Below are 20006 nucleotides of genomic sequence, written 5' to 3' on the forward strand. Positions count from 1 at the left end.
GGCAGAAAGGGAACAGAAAGAAGGTCAATGCAAAAAGGAAGAGTGGAGATGACACTGAAGAAACCCAATCTAAATGCAAACCACTACCTTATATTCCTGAACCCATTGTGCCTAATCCCTATTTAAATATCCATGGTAAAACAATCATTCCTAAGGAGGAACCCATTGATTGGGACACCATCAAATTGCCTACCTTCTTAAATACTTCTCCACCACCAAAGAAACAGAAAAGAAAAACCAAATCAACACCTCCCCTAACCTCAAGCAAATTCACTCAGAAACCCAAGCCTAAGCCACAAGCCTCAAAGGATGTGTATGTTCACATTTGTGACATAAAGGAACAGACAGACATTGAACTCTACCTGGATGAGCTGGAGGAAGTAAGGGGAATAGATGCCTACAGACAGCTACCAGAAAGATTAGTGTTCAAGTACAAAGGAAATGGGGAAAGGACTTGCCCCCTTTACAGAATTTTGGATGAAGGCTATTCTACCTTGGTTAGAGTCTACTCAGCTATCAAAAGGGATTAAGGCTTTACCAAGATTGCCAAAACTGAGATTCTCAACAAGATTGCCAGCATAAGGAAAACTTGGTGGGAGCCCAATTCCTTGCCTAGAACATTACTCATCCCTGAGCGTGGAATTACAATTCACAAATCACCTCATTGGCTGATGGAGTTCAGAGACAATAAAGGGGTCGGAAGATTCTTCAGACTTGAAGATCAGCTTAAAATTGCCAGTAATGAAACTCTCAAGGACATGCAATCTAAGTTGGACATCAGTGAAGAAGATGAAGCTGAATTCTACAGACAACTCTAACTTCAAGTCGAGAAAAATGACAGGAGGCTAGGGAAGAAAACAAGGGATCAAAGGAAAAGAAAATAATCTGCTCAGTCTAAAGGAGCATCCTTGGAAATAATGTAATCCTTCAATTATATCTCAGTACATACACTTTTGAAGCACTTTTGAATTTCTACTTAATTTCAATTCATATATTTATTAAGTGTTTTGTTATCATCAAGTTAAACCCAAATTTATGCCTACAGTTCTAGTAGACATAAATAGGGGGAGATTGTTAGGAATATGTGTATTAGTTTGATGATAAGTTAAACAAAACACTTAAGTAGAAATCTGGTATTTGTAGACTATTCTGGCTATCCATTGATGGAGTAGCTTTACTTAGAAATAAGTTTAGTATTGTAGCACATTTCAGTTTTTGTATTCAAGTTATAATTCTTAGATGTTGGGGGAAATTATAAGTCATGTTGACTACTAGTAGATATGCAAATAGGAGGGCTAACTGTAAATATTTCATGTCTTGTAATTTTGTATAAGTGAAGTAGTATCAACTGATAAGTTAAAGGTCTTCAACGGATAAGAAACAAAGCTTCAACTGATGTCTCTAAAGCTTCAACGGATAACATCCATCAACGGATGAGTGCATCAACGGATAAAGCTTCAACTGCTAATGCATCAACGGATAAAGCCTTCAACGGATGAAAGCTTCAACGAATGCTAAGTTCAATAGCAGTTAACAGTGACAATTCATAAGATGACATAGGCACATGGGTTGACAGAGACAATTAGAATGTGGCAGCCTCTTGGAGGAATCAAGAAAATGCAGCATTTCTATTCTGGTGCAAACAAGGAAGTATTCAAAGATTCACAGATTATCCCAGATTGCATTGGATAGAGAAATGAAGAAGAAACATGTGAAGAATCTTTTCAATTGTATTTTTTTTGTCTTCACTTGTAAACTTGGTGATATATAAATCAAGTTGCAGCTAGTAACTAGAGTGTGAATTTTCCAGAGCTGTTTAGAAAAACATTGAGAGAAAATCATCTACTTTGTATTAGGAAGCAGCTGTGATCAATTTCTTGAATCACAGATTTTCTGAAATAACACATCTCTGGTGGAACAACAAATCCACCAGAAAAGTTTTTAAGTCTTTTGTGTTCTTTACATTTGTGTTTGAATATATATCTGTCTGCATTAGCTCAAAGCAATTCACACACACTTGTTCATCAAAATACACAACCTTTGAAACTGCTCAAAACTTGAAAAAGTTTTGAGATTTACATTCAACCCCCCTTCTGTAAATCTCATTGTTAGTTCATTGGGAATAACAAGTATTCTTTAGCAGAAATATCAGATCTGATCTTAAACACGAACTGTGTAGAAGGCTTCATTTTGAAGAAGCAGGTGAAAACAGCACATATTTGGGATTACCGAGCATTATCAAAAGAAAAAAGTCAGATATGTTTGCCTAAATTAAGGAGAGTCTTTAGGACAGAATACTGGGGTGGGATAAAAAGCAAGTGTCAAGGGCAGGAAAAGAAATTTTAATTAAAATTGTTGGTCAGGCACTGCCAAATTACGCAATGAGCGTTTTTTTGCTACCGCTGGAGGTGTGCAAGGACTTAGAAAGAATCATGTGCAGATTTTGGTGGAGGTCGGATAATAATAAGGAGAGAGGAATCTATGGTTCTCTTGGGATCGAATGTGTGCAAGAAAAGCTAACGGAGGAATAGGCTTTCGTAATGTGCATGATTTTAACCTTGCTCTATTAGGCAAACAGACATGGCGATTGTTGCAGTTCCCAGACAAGCTAGTATCCCAGGTTTTTAAAGCAAGGTACTACTCCTCAAATACTTTTTCGGAAGCTAAGCTTGGTTATAATCCAAGCTTAATCTGGAGGAGTGTTTTACCAGCTCAAGAATTAATTAAGCAACGAGTAGCATGTCGAGTTGGAAGTGGAAATACCATTAGTGTTATTGGCGCTCCTTGGCTACCAACAGAAGATGATCCGTATGTTCATACGAGACATCCAGCTCTGACAAACCAGAATATAACATCATTGATGATCACAGGTGAGAAACGGTGAGATAAAGATCTGATTAACGAGATTTTTGAAAGAAGGGATGTTGATATTATTCTTAATATTCCTCTGAATGGTGATGATAGGGATAACTGGTTTTGGAGACTCGATAAGTTGGGTATATATTCAGTAAAAAGTGGCTACCTCCTGCTGCAAAAACTAAAACAAAGAACCTGGGGAGATTCTAATACAAAGTTCTGGACAAGACAGTGGAATTTAAAAGTTCCACCGAAGGTTAGAAACTTCTTGTGGCGAGCTTCAAACAACTGCCTTCCAACCAAAGATAAATTACGAAGTAAATCAGTTCCAGTTAACGAGACGTGTCCAGCCTGTAATTTGAGTCTGGAAACATTGCTGCATTCCTTAGTCGCTTGTCCTTTTGCACAACAGTGTTGGAACAGTGCTTCACTATCAACCATAACAGGTACATTCTCATCCTTTTATGAATGGTTACAGCTGGTTTTTAATCAAAGAAACCAAGTAGAAGTTGATCACACAGCAATGATTAGCTGGATGATTTGGAAAAGCAGGAACGAAATTGTTTGGAATCAGAAATTTATGGATTGCTCAAATGTTGTAATGTTGGCGTTATCTGACCTTAACCAATGGAAGTTTGTTCAAGACAGAAGTTTTAACAATTCTTTGGGTTATATAACTCAAGAGGATGGATTAGAACAATGGAAAATACCGAAGGAAAATAGAGTTAAGGTTAACTCCGATGCTGCATTATTTGAAGATCCTAACAGATATAGTTATGCTTTTGTTGTCCGTGATCATCGAAGTGCACTTGTGGAAGCAAGATCATGGTGTTACGAAGGACGGACCTCCTCGGCTCTAGCGGAAGCCATGGGAATCAGAGAGGCACTGAGTTGGACTAAGACAGCAAGGCAACAAAATGTTGAAGTTGAAACTGATAGCCTGCAAATAGTTGAGTGGATACGCAGTTCCTACAATAGTTTATCTTATGTAGGCCGCTTGGTGTCAGAATGCAAGGAACTATTAGCAGAGTTACATAGCCAAAACGTTATGTTGAGATTTGTTAAACGATCTGCAAATAGAGGGGCTCACTTTCTAGCGAGACATAGCTATTTACCAGCTGATCGTATTTGGCGGTTGGATAATATCCATCCGGATTTTTATCATGTATTGTGTGATGATTTGAAGTAATAAAATCTCTATTTACTGCCAAAAAAAAATTTCCTTTAAATTGAGTTAGACCTGTAAAATGAAAGAGCAAAAATAGAAAATGCAGAGGGAAAGGCTAGAAAGTTGAGTTGTAACTAAATCAAGTGAGACTCGGTACAAACAAGCAAACTTGTCCATAAATCATCACTAAAACCGGGCTGATTAACCTATTTTACGCGTCAAACCATTATTGGCATGTTGTCTTTCAACAAATAGGACTAAATTTGTGTGATATTAATTGACAATGGCAGCTGCGGATGTAGAGTTTCGATGCTTTGTGGGAGGATTGGCATGGGCCACCACAGACAGGACTCTCGGAAATGCCTTTTCTCAGTTCGGAGAGGTTGTTGATTCCAAGGTCGGTGCAGCGTTTGTCATTGGAATGGGCAGCGCAACCTGATCATGTGTTATTTGTTACTAATCATCATCATCGTCATCATCATCATCATCATCATCATCATCATGTGTTACTCCTGTTCTGGTTTTGTTTTGTTATCATCATACTCTCTAGCTCTCTTTATGTTACTTTATCCCCCTCATCCTCACTTATGGTACGTTAACATCGGATAAATTATATATATAAATAAATACACACACATGTTTACACACTTACAATGAGTACACTTCCAAGGTTTAGATTTGATCTAAACTTGTTGGGATTTTCTATGGTGTGCCCAAGGGCACACAATAGTCACTAAATAGATTAGTGAGTAGAATATATAAATATATAGTATTTATAATTGGCAAATGATCCATATCCATATCATGTAATCACTAATGATTTGTGATAGTATCATTGAATGCTTTGATTCAATATTTGCTTTTGCACTATGATCCAATTTTAATCAATATATTCTTCTTATGTTTTTGGTAGATTGTGAATGATCGTGAGACTGGCAGATCGAGGGGATTCGGATTTGTAACATTCCGAGAAGAGCATGCATTACGTGAAGCAATTGAGGGAAATGAATGGCCAGAGTCTAGACGGACGAAACATTACTGTTAATGAGGCTCAGTCAAGGGCAAATGGAGGTGGTGGTGTTAGTGGTGGAGGTTTTCGCCATGGTGGTGGAGGTGGCGGTTATGGTCGTCCTGACAGCGGACCATCTATACGGTGCAAGTGGTGGCCTTGGATACGGTGATACTGGGTCTTCAAGGTACGGTAGCCGTGGTGGTGGTGGTCCAGATAAGAAGTGGAGGAATTGATATTTCTGTTGTTGCATTTTTTGATGCCTTGTTGATTTTTTTTGGATATAAATAAAAATAAAGTTAGCATATGCGTTTGTTTCTTTTGGCCTTGGGTTCTCTCATCCCTCATCTATTCAGATTTCAAATATCAAATTCTTGCAATTTTGGTGTCGACACTAGCATTTGAGATATAGATAATTAAGTGCACTGCAAAAGTGGAATGTTGAGCGTGGTGTGCACAACATTCTCCAAAGTCAAGGTAGAGGTTGTAAGAATTTTACAAAGTCACTAGTTTAATTGGGACGTTGTCTGTGTTTGACTGGAAGTCCGGCATGTGTTAACAGCTGTTGGGACAATCTGAGGGGTTGAATTAATGCTGGATGCCATAAGAGAGGAAGGTGATAATTTTGGCGTTGCAATAGGTAATGACTGTTAGGTAGCCGGGTAAAAGGCTATTTGGGAAGTTGTGTTTGTGTTAGTTTTGGCATAAATTCGGCTTTGTACTTTAGATTTTTTTGCTCCAGGCAGGTTTATCTACTGAAGGGTATGTTGGAGATTGAGTTGGACAGAATTGACAAATATATTCATGTAAGTTTTAAAACAGCCGGAGGTTGTATGCATATTTTCTTGTGGAGGTCAAGGGAGGTGCCTTCTTCTTCTTCTTCTTTTTTGCATAGGTTCCAATATAAGGCTGGCCTCAAGGACTGCAAGGTTATTTTGTTAAGGGGCGCGAGGAAAAAAGAGTTTACTGAAAAGAGGTCAATTGTCAGTGAATGTCTACTAATATATAGTCAAAATATAATGCACGGAGCTACTTTGATGAAACCAACGTGTAATGATGAGGTTTGTTAAGTTTGAATTGGCAGCACCAAAAGATACAATGGGAATGGCTATTAGATTGTAGATCATTTTCGTAATTATTTTTAAGTTACAAGGGGGGTTACATATTAAGATGGTGGATCCGAACAGAGTTGCTGAGTAGAGATGATGGTGCACAAGAATATGAACACAAATATATCAGCTACATAATTAAAATTTACTAAGTGTTTATAAATATTTAATTTCTGGTAAAGAGGTCAACATTCAGGCACATATATATATATATGGATATATTCAAACAGGTAAACTAGCACACAATGTAAGCATAGATATAGTAGAGCCAGTGAGACATGTTTTAGTTTAGTAATTGTATATAAATATCTGTAATTCAGGCAACATTCCCCCCTAGGGCAGCTACCTCATCAAGCCGGGGATGTTCCATTTGGTTCAGCTGCCACATGCACATTCTGAACTGGGTTGTGTTCTTAGAGCTTCACAACAGTGTACTCTTCATAGTCTAGGTTGGTGTTGTAGCCATTAATCTTAATATCATAAGTGCAAGTTTTTCCAATGACTTTGTTGAGCACTTCTGGTATTGCAGCCGGTGTGTTGGCCTCCAAGATAATTTGTAGAATGTATTTGTTGCAATAGGCATAAAAGGTTGGGTCTTAGTTGCTGGATGGCATTTTTAAGGGCTAATTATCATTTAGGTCATCAATTAAATCCAAAAGTATCACTCGAACCATTCTTTTAATTTTGGTCTCAATCGACACATTAATTAATTTAAAAGATTCACTCCGTCTAAGTCAACTTTGAATCGGGTCAGATTTAACGGTTTTCATCCATTGCTCCGTTATGTGGTGAAGTGTCATGTGACACGGCAAATAAAAAATAAAAAATAAAAGAAATTAGAATGGACACATAAACAAAGAAATCAAATGAAAACAAAAATAGGAAAACGTGAATTAAGAGCGTATGAAAGGGGTAAACTGAAACCCTAATTTCTCCGATCAATTAGAGCTGGATATATGTTCTGGATCAATTGAAGATTACTTACACAGTCAATACAAGGTATATGTTCCAGATCTAGTATATATTATTCATATTATGTGTGTGTTTCTTGAATCGTCCCGTCTTTGTATAGTGTCTTCATATGTCTATCTTGTTTTGTATACATGTGTCTTCATATTATGTTCTTGTATGTATTCTTGATGGTTTACTTCTTACTTGCCTATCTTGTGTAATTGTATGCTTTAAATTTTTTTAGCAGAATGACATCTAGGATTCCGATTCATCTTCACCACCATGGTAAATTTACACCTAATGCGTTTAATGGTGAATGTGGTTATATTGGAGGTCGTATTGACATAATTAATGGTGTTGATACGGACATATTTTGTACTCGTGATTTGGAAGATTATGCAATTACATACAACTACTCGAAAAATGATTTTTACTACTTCAAACGTAATGGTCAAAATTTTAAAGATGGTATAAGGTTGTTGTATGATGATGCTAGTGTTGGAGCTCTGACTTCTCTGTGTTTACCTTATGGGAAGATTGAGTTATATGTTGACCATGGTAGAAACTCAATAATTGAGGATACTGAAATTGTCGATGAGGGGGGTAGTAAAGAATTTGAGGAGAGTGAAGAATGTATTGTTGAGGGAGTTGAAGACGAAGATGATTGGGATTTCGACGATGAGGACAGTGAGGATTCTGAATATGAACTTGAGGGAGAATGTGGGGATAATGGAGATGATGAAGATTTTGATGAAGAGGGCTATGAGAAAGAAGAAGAATTTGATTTTGGTAAAGATTGGGATTCTGATGACATGAGGGAGGAAAGTGAGCCTGAAATTCCAGAGAAGCTTAGTAGAGAAAATAACAGATCAGTGGAGAGAAATGATGACAATAATGACCACCTTCTATGTAGTGAAGATGAGTTTGATAGTGATGAGCTGAGATCACTTCCATCTTCCAGTGAAGATGAAAATGTGAAGAAAGGGTATGTTGGAATTCCACCTAGTAATCGTAAAAGGAAGAAGCTACCGGTGCATAATCCGCACAAGCTGGTGAATGTGAAATTTAGTGCTGGAATGAGATTCGAGTCAATGGAAGAATTTCGAAAAGCTGTGAAAGACTACGGAATAAAAGAACGAAGGGCTCTCCACTTCATCGCAAATGATAAAGACAGAGCACAGGTAGCTTGTGAGAAGGGATGCCCTTTTTATATATGGTGCAGTAGATTACAAGATAGCCATGTTGTTCGAATTAAGACACTGGTAGACAGCCACCTATGCACTAAACCCTACCACAACAAACTTATCACAGTCAGATACCTTACAGAACTATATGGTGATAGGATCAGAAAAAATCCTCAGTGGAAAGTAAAAGAAATGATGGAGACTGTTAGAGAGGATTTAGAGGTTGAAGTGCCAAAGATCAAGCTTATAAGAGTGAGGAAGGTTGCTTTGGAAGGTGTTGCAGATGCTTTGAAGGAACATTATAGCAAAGTTTGGGATTTTGGATATGAATTACTGAAGAACAACCCAAAGAATAGAGTTGAGATCAAAACAAACAGGTTAACTGATGACTCTCCCAACACCTTCCAAAGGCTCTACATTTGTTACTATGCACTGAAAGAAGGTTGGAAAAGTGGTTGTAGACCAGTTTTGGGGTTAGATGGTTGTTTTTTGAAGACTGTGTGTGGAGGCCAACTTCTAAGTGCAGTTGGTAGGGATGGGAACAATCAAATGTTCCCTGTAGCCTATGCAATAGTTGAATCTGAAAATACTAGCAGCTGGAGATGGTTCCTAGACCTGATGAGAGATGACCTTGATCTTGGAAATGGAAATGGCTATACAATTATTAGTGATCAACAGAAGGTGACATCTAAATCTTTATATGTTTGTTTGTGTGTTTGGTTCATATATATAGTACACTTTTTAAATGTGGTATTTGAATAGGGCTTGGAGAATGCTATGAGGGAGTTTTTACCAGAAGCTGAGCATAGGCTATGTGTAAGGCACCTGTTTGCAAACTTTAAAAAAAGGTAATGTATGTGCAATTTTCACATTTTATTTCAGTTTCTTAATTCTTGCAGTTACTTAATCAATTTGTAATTGCAGGTTTGGTACTGGACTGTTGAAGAGGCAATTTTGGATTGCAGCAACAGCCACCTACCCTACAGCTCATGTGAAAGCAATGAAGGGTCTTGAGAAGCTATCCAGGAAAGCTCATGCTCACTTGGCTAAGTTTGATGCAAAAAGCTGGACAAAGGCTTACATCTCAACAACTCCAAAGACAGACAATGTTGACAACAACATGTTTGAGTCATTTAATTCATGGATACTTAATGAGAGGTAATTCATTATAAATTTGTATTTTATGGTGCTTAACTAGTCTTTATTTATGAATAATTTATAATATATGGTTTTTTAATTAGTTTACTTTATTTTGCAAGGTTTATGCCAGTGCTTAACATGCTTCAGGAGATTCATTTTAAACTAATGAGAAGGGTGAGACTGAACAAAGAGAGGATGGAAGCTAGCCAACATCAGATATACCTAGTAATTAGGAGGAAGCTTGACTTTGCAGTTAGAGTATCAAGGGAGTGGCAAGCTACATGGGATGGTCACAGAAGTTTCATGGTTAGAAAGGGAACAAGGTCTGTGACAGTTGATTTGGAGGAAAGAACATGTGCTTGCAGAGTTTGGGACTTAACAGGTGTTCCATGTGCACATGTTGTTGCAGCTATACATGACAGGAGGCAGCAACCCATGTCTTGTGTGTCACATTACTTTACAAGGGAACTATACTTGAGGGCATATGGTCATTCAATAGAAGCACTTAGAGGAGAAGATTTTTGGGAGTTACACAATACAGCTGAAATGCTTCCTCCAGATATGCCTAAGAAACTCAGAGGAAGGCCAAAAAAGATGAGAAGAAGGGAGGAGTGGGAGGATGGTACTCAGAGTAGGAGTAAAACTCAAGATGCAGCTAAACTACAAGGTCAACCAGAGGTGCAAAGATACAATAAAGGGAGGATTGTGCATTGCTCTATCTGCAAGGAGGCTGGTCATAAGAGGCCAACTTGTCCAACAAAGGATGTTCCAAGGCCAGAATCTGAAGGTCAAGAAAATATGACAGAAGAAGAAAGGCCTCAAACAGATAACCCTAAAAAACAAGCAACAAGAAGCAAACTACCAGTGAGGAGATCAACTGGCATTGTTATAAGGGAACCAGTGAGTACAGTTTCAGCTACACCTACTATGAAAGACCAAACAACTACAAAGGGCAAAGAGAAAGCAAAAGAAGTTAGTAAAGAGAAGGTATTGTACAAGTCTCAAACAGAGAGAAGAGGAAGACCATCTTGGCTAGTCAACCAAAGGACAAGGGCAACAAATGGCCATGATGCTGCTAGCTCAGAACAGGTAATTCCTAAAGGTAATTTGTTCATGCCAACACCTGGTTTTAACATAGGAAACCACCTGCCAAGAGGAACACCTAGTGCAGGGACACCCCCTGTTAATCACCCTGCAATATCTCAGCCACCACTAACAGAGCACAATGATGACACTGAGAATAATGAAGAGAAAGAGGATGACCTTTTATCTGTGAATGCTGGAGGTATTGAAGATAGTGAGGAAGAAAGCTTGGAGGATAGTTTGGAGGACAATGGAGATGCAGATGTGCAACCAAGGAGAAGCAGCAGGCTTTGGTTGAAGAACAAGTTCACTTTCAAGAACACACCTGATGATCCAGTATCTCTTGATGATGATTAGATCTCATTAATCTGTTCTAGCAAGAAATATGTGAATTGCAGTACTTTTGCAAGGGCAAGTATTTTGTTATGTTGCTGCAACTTTAGACAGTACTAATGGTTATCTTCTAAAAGATTACCTTTTCGAAAGAGAGTATTCTCTTTGATATTTATGGTATGTACATTTGAAAACTTGTGAACAATATGAAATGCCAATGACTATCGAATATTGCAAATTGTGTTTCAAACACAAAAATAATGGTCGACTGGTTGCATTAGTTTTTAACATTAATAGTACAATTACATAATAGTTGACATTGTTCTCTTCATTTCTACCATTTAACATCACATCCCCATTTTTAACACCTACCAGCACAACCAACTACATTTAATTTCACAACTACAAATGACAACAACCACGAACCTAATTAAGATAGAGCCAACTAGCTGCTATTTTCTCATGCCTCCCAAAGAACATAGCAATTAATATGACAAGAAGAATGCCACAAATTTTCAACACTATGCAGAGCCTCTTGTTCAGAACCTTCAACATCTTCTTTTTTTCAACCTCCACACCAAGTCTCTCCTCTACAAGTTTCAATTTTTCCTCCAAATATATTCTTCTATGATTCAAATCCGTTATAACATCTCTGGCTCTACCATGGAAGTCTGGATCAAACCACTCAAAAAACCCGCATCCATTGATATCCTACAATAATTTTTAACCAAAATAAGAAAAACTCGTTCATTTAACCAAAATAAGTACATATTAGCATATAATGTACCTTAATCTGGGGACATGTTAAGAATCGCTTTCCAGGATTTTTCAATGTCCATGATACTCGAACCCTAGCTGGTGTGCCGCAAAAACAAATTTTCTCTTTTACTTTTGCACTTGAGTGCACAGCAGAACTGTCCGAGCTGTGAACAAAGGGGATATTAGATGACATGCTCTTTGGATGCTATTGTTATAAGGGATTGATTTGTTATGCAATTCAACATGTATATGAATGAATGTATATATATATAGACACAAATATATATGTTGATTGGCCATGTCAGCAACCACTCAGCAAAAAAGAGCCGTTACTGTCATATCATCATGTTGACCGTTAGTTTTTAGATTGACTTAGACGGAGTGAATCTTTTAAATTAATTAATGTGTCGATTGAGACCGAAATTAAAAGAATGGTTCGAGTGATACTTTTGGATTTAATTGATGACCTAATTGATAATTAGCCCGAATTTTTAATTAGAGTTGTTCACGAACCGAACCGAGCCGAGTTTTGATCGAATTGAGCCGAGTTATAGTTTTTTCTGACAAACCGAGCCGAGTTTTCGTAACGAACAGAAAACTGTGTTCGAGCTCGAACTCGTTAACGAACGAGCCGAACACAAGCTTTTAAAGAACAAAATCGAGCCATTCGAATTGACCCGAACACGAGCTTTCTCCATCAAAACGAGATGAGCCAAGCCGAGCTAAAGTAAAAAATTCTGATAAAAACACCGGTTGAATGTTAAAATAACAAAACAAAACTTTTATTTTTAAAATTTTTTTTTGTCATATCACTAAAATATATTGATCTTTACATCCGTACGGTTGGATCATTCAAAGATATTTTTACAAAAATTGAAATATTAATATGAGCTTAAACACTAGTTACAAGTACTGTTAAATTCATTGGTTGACTGTCAAAATAACAAACAAAATAAATTTATTTTTTTTAAAAAAAATTTGTCATATCATTAAAATATATAGATCTTAACATCCATATGGTTGAATCATTTATAAATATTTTTAAATATTAATACGAGACTAAACACTAGTTACAAGTATTGGTCAAAACACCGGTTGACTGTTAAAATAACAAACCAAATATATTTATTTTTTTAAGAAAATTTTGTCATATCACTAAAATATATAGATCTTAACATCCGTACAGTTAGATCATTCATAAATATTTTTAAAAAAATTGAAATATTAATATGAGCCTAAATACTAGTTACAAGTATTGTTCAAACCATTGGTCGATTGTCGAAATAACAAACAAAATAAATTTATTTTTTTTTCTAAAAATTTTGTCATATCACTAAAATATATAGATATTAACATCTGTACGGTTGGAGCATTTATAAATATTTTTTAAAAAATCGAAATATTAATACGAGACTAAACAATAGTTACAAGTATATGTCAAAACACCGGTTGACTGTTAAAATAACAAACCAAATACATTTATTTTTTTCTAAATTTTTTGTCATATAACTAATATATATATATATATATATATTAACATGTGTACGGTTGATCATTCATAAATATTTTTTTAAAAATTGAAACATTAATATGAGACTGAACACTAATTACAAGTACTATTCAAACATTTGGTTGATTATCAAAATAACAAACAAAATAAATTTATTTTTTTCTAAAATTTTTATCATATCACTAAAATATATAAATGCATCCGTATGGTTGGATCATTCATAAATATTTTTAAAAAAATCGAAACATTAATACGAGACTAAACACTAGTTACAAGTATAGGTCCAAACATTGGTTGACTGTTAAAATAACAAACCAAATATATTAAATTTTAAAAATTTTGTCATAACACTAAAATTAATAGATCTTAACATCCATACGGTTGGATCATTCATAAATATTTTTTAAAAAATTGAAACATTAGTATGAGACTGAACACTAGTTACAAGTACTGTTCAAACCATTGGTTGATTGTCAAAATAACAAACAAATTAAATTTATTTTTTTAACATTTTTTTTAATATTACTAAATATGGATCTTAACATCCGTACGGTTGAATCATTTATAAATATTTTTAAAAAAATCGAAATATTAATACGAGACTAAACACTAGTTACAAGTATAGGTCAAAACACCGGTTGACAGTTAAAATAACAAACCAAATACATTTATTTTTTTCCAAAAATTTTGTCATATAACTAAAATATATAGATCTTAACATTCATACGGTTGATCATTCATAAATATTTTTTAAAAATTTGAAACATTAATATGAGAGTGAACACTAGTTATATGTACTATTCAAACCATTGGTTGATTATCAAAATAGCAAACAAAATAATTTTTTTTTTCAAAAAAAGTTTATCATATCAATAAAATATATAGATACATCTGTATGGTTAGATCATTCATAAATATTTTTAAAAAAATCGAAACATTAGTACGAGACTAAACACTAGTTACGAGTATAAGTCAAAACATTGCTTGACTGTTAAAATAACAAACCAAATATATTAATTTTTTTTTCTAAAATTTTTGTCATATCACTAAAATTAATAGATCTTAACATCCGTATGGTTGGATCATTCATAAATATTTTTTAAAAAATGGAAACATTAATATGAGACTGAACACTAGTTACAAGTACTGTTCAAACAGTGGTTGATTGTCAAAATAACAAACAAAATAAATTTATTTTTTTCTAACATTTTTTTAATATCACTAAAATATATAGATCTTAACATCCGTACGGTTGGATCATTTATAAATATTTTTAAAAAAATCGAAACATTAGTACGAGACTAAACACTAGTTACAAGTATAGATCAAAACACCGGTTGACTGTTAAAATAACAAACCAAATACATTTATTTTTTTCTAAAAATTTTGTTAAATCACTAAAATATATATATATATATATATATATATATATATCTTAACATCCGTACGGTTGGATCATTCATAATTATTTTTAAAAAAATTGAAATATTAATATGAGACTAAACACTAGTTACAAGTGTTGTTCAAACCATTGGTTGATTATCAAAATAACAAACAAAATAAATTTATAATTTTCTAAAATTATTGTCATATCAGTAAAATATATAGATCTTAACATCCGTACAGTTGGATCATTCATAATTTTTTTTTTAAAATCGAAATATTAATACGAGACCTAACACTAGTTACAAGTAGAGGTCAAAACACTGGTTGACTGTTAAAATAACAAACCAAATATATTTTTTTTTTCTAAAATTTTTGTCATATCACTAAAATTAATAGATCTTAACATCTGTGCGGTTGGATTATTCATAAATAGAAGTATTGTTCAAACTACTGGTTAACTGTTAAAATAGCAAACCAAATATATTCATTTTTTCTAAATTTTTTATTATATCAATTTTATATATAGATATTGACATTCTTACGGTTGGATCATTTATAAATATTTTTAAAAAAATCAAAACACCAATCAAAAAGTAAATATTAGTTATAAGTAGTAGTCAAATAACTTGTTAATTATTAAAATATCAAAATAAAATTTTAATTTTTACTATTTGAATTTTTTTCAAATTACTAAAATATATATATATTTTGACATTTATATGGTTCAATAATTTAAAATTATTTTAAAAAAATCTGAATAAAATTTATAATAATCAAATATATAAAAATTATTTTTTTTGAATATTTTTTCGAGCCGAACCCGAACATGCCAAAAACTCGGATCGAGCTCATTTTTTTAACAAATATATTTTTGTATTCGAGTTCGAGTTGGAATCCTTAAAGAGCCGAACTCATACTTGTCCGCGAACGGAGCTCTATTTTTAATGGGCACATGTATCAAGCGTTCAACTTCTTCGTTGAAAAGAATAAATGTAGTAGTTCCAGTAGGGTCCGCTGTACGAACAATGAGATGGAATCTTCCGGTCATGGTAAGTGGTAACTATTGTCATGTTATTTTTGGGCAGTGAGCAAGCTAGTTTTTTAGAAAACTCACAATATGTTTAAGTAGAATATTTCAATCAGTTACAACCAAACCATACCTTTGGCTCGCGTCAGTAATAGTTGTTGTGCAATGTGCGCAGTAGCTGCTTGGCCCAAACACGAAGCAGCAGTTGTAATACCACCCTTCCGCCCAGGGGTATACGCAGTTCGGATCGGATCGATTTTGAGTTAAAAGTCGAACCAAATCGTGAAGAGCGGTTTTAGAAAATTGTCATCCGCAACCGCATTTGCGGATGCGGTTAACCGCGTCAATTGCGGTTGCGAATTTGCGATTATTGCGGATCGATTTGCGGTTCAACCACTTATTTTAAAATAATTAATAATTTGCAAAAAAATAAATTCGGAATATTAATAAATTGAAGTTTAAGTTACGTGATAAATTACATTCAAAAATAAAATATAAACTAATGCTCCGTGTAGAGCAAGGATATTAAAAACATACAAAAATGTGGAGGCGAGAGAAAAAAAAAAGAAAAGGATAAAAAAATTACATGTTGATTACATTTTTCATTTGTTTGGTTATATATCTTACAATGATTATGAATTTTATGAACGATGTCTTAACATTAACCTAAGATTAGTTAATAAATGTGTATACTTACTAATTTATAGGATATCAACTACATTTTTGGAAATATAATTTATTATAAATATATGTTGCGAGTTGCGGTTGCGGTTGCGATTTTGTGATTTTCAAGAATTTAAACTGCATCCAAACCGCGAATGAGCAGTTTTTAAAATTTGAATCCACAACCAACCCGCATTTTACGATTATTCGCAAATGCGGTTCGGTTGCGAGCGGTTGAGCGGTTGGATGCGATTGAACAGTTTGTCTGTACAGCCCTACTTCAGCATCCATAATTCCAACAACTTTAGCAACGCACATGCATCGAGCTACCTGCGTTTGGGGGGAAAATTGACTTAACAACTGAGTGGTGAAACACTGGAAATATGACAATTTAAAACAATAGAAAGCCATAACAACAATTGTTATATTGTCTGGTCTGCAATAGAGGAGACCAGCAAGGAACAATTCAACCCTGTTTAACATAAAAATTTAAATGCATGAATATTTATGGAACAGAAAGGTTAGGTCCCTAATACTCGTGCACTGTAATGTAAGAAATTCTACGATTAAACACCGTTTATTGGTAGTGCAAAGTCGGAACACGTACCCTCTGCCCAGCAGGGAGCTCGTATGCTAAAATTTGCTCGATTAAGAGCTGTCTCAAGCTTTGTGCATCTGCTGCTAGAAAATGTGCTGGGGGCGGTCGGAGGTCCACGGACTTGCCTGTAGCTGCCGCTATTGTTGCGTTGAGGTCATTGAGCGGATTGTGGTCTATGTTGAGGTAGGTATACGTAGCATGGCTGCGAGAGCGTACCATTGTCTGTATAAAGGGTTAGAAATGTAGGAATAAATTTTAAAAATAATTTGCAGAAATGGTACATTTATCAGATGTAATATAGTGTTAGGGCGAGCTGAATATTATGATGTAGGTATTTACACGCACAAGTAATCTAACTGCAGAAAATACATTAGTCATCAAATGACCATTTCATAATAAACCAAAGATCAAAATAAACTTTAGCCCAGAACCCAGTTACACAGCAAAACACTTCCTATACATCCATTAAATTAAAGCCAGTAATAAGCAGAATAAGCAAAGGTTGCATAGATAAAAGTTGCTTATAATCTACAAAAGTTTAGCCATTTACAAATTATTGGTGCATTCAGCCGTTTTACGTTCTAGCTTGTAAGTGTTTTAGGATTAAATCTCAAAGTGGTCACCAAATTAAAGGGCATATATTAAAAAAATACTCTAATTATTCGAGACTCATTAATATCTATTAGTTGCAAGTAATGATCAACGGAAAAGGTTAGATGGAGAGACATAATCGTTGACGAGGATTACACGTACATGACAGGTAGAAATAACAATAATAAATTAGCACGGATGCCCGCTTCGCGGGGCGTAAATTTTTAAACATTTTAAGAAAATCATCAACTAATCATCCGTAAAAGCCATGATATTCTAACAACTTGCAAAATGAAATAACGTTTACATGGCACGATCAGATATTACATAGCATAAACCATTCCAACAACCTGGAATATTACATAACGATTCCCTTTTTACAATACAAAAACCACTAACTAAATTAAAAACACCCATTTCTTAACCACATGTTCATTACTGAGGGCTCGTTTTGTTGTTAGCAGGTGATTGAAACTTCAACTGAGACATTCCATCCAAGTGATATGAAGACCCTGATGCCTGCATGTAAATATTTTAAATTAGCTGCCCAATTTTAAAAGCTGTATCTTTTGAAAATAGGAAAATACACAGAACAAACCTGTGACGTTAGCTGGCAATCAGAGTCATGAGGTTGTTCCAGATGGCTATTTGGATCAATAAAGCCCTTGCAAATATTTGTAACCCAGTATATTGTAGCTTTGTTAACCACATTGATTTCCTTTATCAGTAGCTTAACAGTGTATTTTTGTTTAGTCACGCTCTTGAACACTAAAGGAAAATCTTCTTCCTCAGTACTCTAAATGTGAAAAGCAACACCATTACAAAATATATCGGAAGGTTGTATAGTTTAAGCAAGTGCACTAACCTGCTTTAGAAGCTGTACAACCCTTATTCCAAGAAGGGTACGAATTTGCTGGTCACCAAGTAAGAGTTCGATCGCACCAGTTTTATCAGATGCCACAGTAATAACTTTGTACCTGCATCATCTCACATGCACAACATACTCAAATGCATAGATATAATCACTATAAATAGATAATTATGATGTAAATACACCTGTTATCAGGAAACGGAACTATCCGGTTGCAACTACCACAACACCACACATCCTGAGCCATTTCTACCTCATCACCATAACCAGTGCAAACAGTAGTGTACCATGAACCAGTTTCTTCTATGTACTTAATGTGCAGATGCACACAAACCTGTCTCTGGCACATAGTTTCCATATGTAAGCTAAACACAAGAATACAGTAAAGAAAATGAGCTGAGATTACCATAATATACTCTGGACCAAGCTCCTTTATAGTTGCAGCACTCAGTAGCTCAACTTTCACATGCCTATCAGCAGCATACATTTGTTCCTTAAAGCCTACCTGATCAAGCCTAACCAATGCAGGTAATCAGTACTGGAGCAAATAAATGCGTATCACAATAATCCAGCAGGTTAGTCACTCACTTGCGCCTCAACTGCACCACACTATAATGATCGTAGTTGAGGTAATACTGAGTTCCTCCAACACTTGATAGATCAACTTCTCCTATATAAGCATGATCACAAAACAATAAGGAATATGTGTAAAAAAAGAAACTACTTTATGAAAGAAACATTATCTTAGTCATACCATTCCACAATCCAACCCTACTACTTGCTATTATTAAGATTTCTGGTTTTTCCTTAAGTTCATTCATCCCCTGATCAAAGTTCTCAGCACAAGCATCCCAAAACGTAACATTGATAGATGACCTACATTTAATAGGACCAAACAATTATATATGATAAAACTCATTTGGACAATAACTAATCATGACAGATGTAAGGAAAAAAATAATCCTAAAAGTATCTTACTTTCCATCAGTTATAACCAGCTTCACCTGCCTTTGTGCATCCCCATGTTTGTTCACCAAAGTGGCCAAAGGTTCATACTGCTTTATTATTCCAACAACATCTGCAGAAAATGAAAGGATCATAACAAGATCATAACAAAACCGGTATACTATAAAATGCAATAAGTCATATATAAACTCATCAACCTGCCAAGTATGTTGTTTGTTTGCTTAGTTCATAAAGCTCGAAATGGTTATAGAAATCAAAAGCATTGTTCTCAATACTATTTTCATCATCATCAATAGTCTTTATCCGAGTCTCCACTACGCCATAGATGGCCTATCACAATGGTTTAATCATGTATGTTACAAAATTATGTTACCTTAGCTATGCTCATCTTAGCCTACCGCAACGTAGTGTTTTTGATGTTACCATAGCCTTTGTAACATGTTACGATAGATTCAAAGTGTTACATACGGTAACATGTGGAAACTTATGTTACAATAGGGTGTTAATGGATAAAAAAGTAACATTTTACAAACAATTAAATATATATAATTATTTGACTTCAAAATTAATCTGTTTTGATAATATAATTAAGCAATAGTATTAATATTAGCTATGATTGCTAAAATATTTTTTTTGTTAAATTTTGTAAATTGCACTATATGGTAACTATAATTTTTTATTAATAAAAATTTGAACACTATTTAAATTTAAAAAATTATTAAAAATAAAAAAGGTGAAATTAGCAATGTTGGGCTCTGTTGGGCTTTCTATCAGGCGGGCTACAGTAGGATTAAAACTTTTG

General features: G+C 34.7%; 1 pseudogene; it reads left to right on the forward strand.

Moving 5' to 3' along the window:
• The first annotated feature begins 4147 nt into the window (after positions 1 to 4147).
• LOC141672427 (glycine-rich RNA-binding protein GRP1A-like) lies at positions 4148 to 5340 on the forward strand (annotated as a pseudogene).
• Positions 5341 to 20006: the final 14666 nt, after the last annotated feature.

The sequence above is a fragment of the Apium graveolens genome, chromosome 7, assembly GCF_009905375.1.
Source record: "Apium graveolens cultivar Ventura chromosome 7, ASM990537v1, whole genome shotgun sequence".
In the NCBI taxonomy this organism is placed as follows: Eukaryota; Viridiplantae; Streptophyta; class Magnoliopsida; order Apiales; family Apiaceae; genus Apium; species Apium graveolens.